Genomic DNA, 2,972 nt, shown 5'->3' with positions numbered 1-2,972 from the left:
GTCTCACCAGCAGGTCCCCATTTGACAGATAAAGAAACTGAGGCTCGATAAACTAAGTGACTTTATGAGATCACACAGCTAGAAGTAGTAGCAGAGCCAGATTTCAAATACAGATCTTAATTCCGTATCCAGTTCTTTTCCCACAACTTCATTCTGTCTCACTATTTAAAAAGCTAGAAGAGAGAATCCAAACCATATTATGTCTTTGCACAAATAGAAATAAATTTGTTCTTTTTGGTTTTGCTTAAAAAGCCATTTAAAATTCTACTCACCAGTATAGGAACTATTACATGGTTAATTTGGATCTCGATGGGGAACTGACCGGAGCACACTTGAATTGGTGGGACAGTAAAATGCTTCATTTTTATGAAGGGTTTCCAGGGATAACATATGTCTCAACAAGCTTGAAATCTGAGTAGTTGGCAGCGGTAGTTCACAAGTCAAGATAAAAATATAGCCTAATTGTGGACTCTTGTTTAGACATTACTGCCATAAAATGATTATGTTAGCTTGAATCCACATGATGGAAAACTCTCAATATAGATTTAACGGATGCATCATAATGCTACCAGAAGCCAATATTCTTGACGTACCTTCCACCCTTATTTGAAACGCCTCCCTCAGCATGCTGACAAGTGATATCTGTGGCTGATTTATTCCAGAGCTGTCCCTGCTTAGACAGTCCAAAGATTCCACCCTATTTGTGGATTTTGTTGACCTAATTCAAAAGTTTGACTTAACTGTTCTGCAGCAGCAGAAATAGTAACAGTTTATTCCAGGAACAAAACCATGGTACATTTAAGCCATTTATACAGAGTTCGGCACATTATACACCCCTATGTAAATTACTTATGCATTTGTACATAATAGAAAAATTCTGTTATCTTAAAAAAGAGGGTAGAAATGGAACCATGTGAAAAAAATAGAAACAACAGAGATGGATGGGAGAGACTGAAATGAGAAAGGGGAAAAATATTAATGAAAAGTTTTTCAGTTAGTATAGCATTATTTCATTCCCCTAACAGCCTTGCCAAGAAGGTATCATTATTCATATGCAACAGATGAGAAAATAAAAGCTCAAATATGTGAAATGACTAGCCTAAGTGCTCACAGCTTTAAAACGATAGGACCAGGAGTTGTTGCTCTTTCTATCAGTCAGGATTCTGGTAGGAAAGAAATGGTGCATTCAAATTCAGTAATTCAGGGAGAATTTAATGTGGACAGCATGTAGGGGAACCAGAAAGGGTTAAAGGTGATTACAGGGACCCAGAGACAGAGGAGTCTGTATGGAGAAAGTTGGCTGGCAAGAAGCCTGATCTTTTCATCAAGAGCCATCTATAGGGGAAGAAACCTTTGAAGTAAACAACCGAGATTTCACTCTGCTTCCTGGATACAATCTCCCGTGGAGTTACCTTTGGTAAAACCCAACTGACAAAGGGATTGAGAGGGGGAGGTAAAAGACCCAGCACATTGTTTAACCTCAAAACTGTGCTAAGACCAATATGACTGCAAGTGCCATTACCTGCATTATTCTCTCATACTTCCTACCATTTTTTTTTCAAGTCGTGTTTGTTGCAATGTAATTATTGTCTACAAAATTTACCCTCTTAAGGTGTACAGTTTGATAAGTTTTGACAAATGTAGAAAGTATGTAGCCTCCACTACAATCAAGATATAGAACATGTCTATAATAACCCTCTCCACCCAAATTTCCTTCATGCCCATTTACAATCAAACCCCTGCCCTACCCCCAGGTCCTGGTAACCACTGATCTGATTTCTGTCCCTATAATTTTGCCTTTTCTAGAAGGCTGGAGATCATATGGTATGCAGTCTTTAGTATCTGGATTCTTTTACTTAGAATAATGTATCTGAGGTCAATGCATGCGGCTAAATATATCAACACTTTGTTTCTTTTTAATGAGAGTGTTCTATTGGATGGATGTGCAACAACTTGCTTACTCATTCACCAGTTGGTGAACATTTTTTTTTTCCAGTTTTTTGGTCATTATGATTAAAGCTGACATAAACAACAATGTAGAGGTCTTTGATTTGATATATGTTTTCATTACATCTGGGAAAAATACATAGATTTGGGATCTCTTGATCATGTGCTAAGCTTATGTTGACTTAATAGGAAATAGAAAAAATTGATTTCCAAAATCGCTCTCCCATTTTGCATTCCCACCTGAAATGTGTGGGAGTTCAACATCCTTGCTAGCATTTGACATTCATTGTCATTTTCAAAAATTTAGCCATACTAATAGATGTATACCGGCATTTCACTGTGTTTTAATTTATATTTTCTTAATGATTAATGATGTTGAGAAACTTTTTGTGTACTTATTTCCCATTTCCTATATCTTTTGGTGAAGTGTTTGCTCAGATATTTTGCTAATATTCAGTTCTGAGAGTTCTTTATATAGTCTAGATAGAAGATTTTTGAGACTTGTGTTTTACAAATTTTTTCCACTCTGTGGTGTCTTTTCATTTTCATAATAGTTTATTTCACAGAATAAGCATTTTTAATTTTGATGAAGTACAATTAGCCATTTAATAAAAAATAGATTATGCTTTTTGTGTCATAAGTAAAAAGTAAAAAAATAGTTTCCTCACAAAGTTTGTAAAATGTTCCCCTATGTTTTCTTTCTAGAAGTTTTTAAAAATTCTTTGGGCTATTTTAGGTCCTTTACATTTCCATATACATTTTAGGATCATCTTATCACTGTACACAAAAGAGCTTGCTGAGATTTTATTGAAATTTCTATAGACCTAGTCAGGAAACATTGACATCTTGACAGTACTGAGTCTTCTGATCTGAAAATATAAAATATTTATTTCTCTTATTTACTAGTAGATCTTTGATTTCTATTAACAGTATTTTTATTTTCAAAAGCATACAAATCTTGCACATATTTTGTTAAAATTATCTTTAATTATTTTTATACTGTTATAGATGGTTGTTTTAAAATT

This window comes from Cnephaeus nilssonii (assembly GCF_951640355.1).
Source record: "Cnephaeus nilssonii genome assembly, chromosome: 3".
Taxonomy (NCBI): Eukaryota; Metazoa; Chordata; class Mammalia; order Chiroptera; family Vespertilionidae; genus Cnephaeus; species Cnephaeus nilssonii.
The sequence above is the reverse complement of the archived record's forward strand: the minus strand, read 5'-3'. Positions refer to the sequence as shown.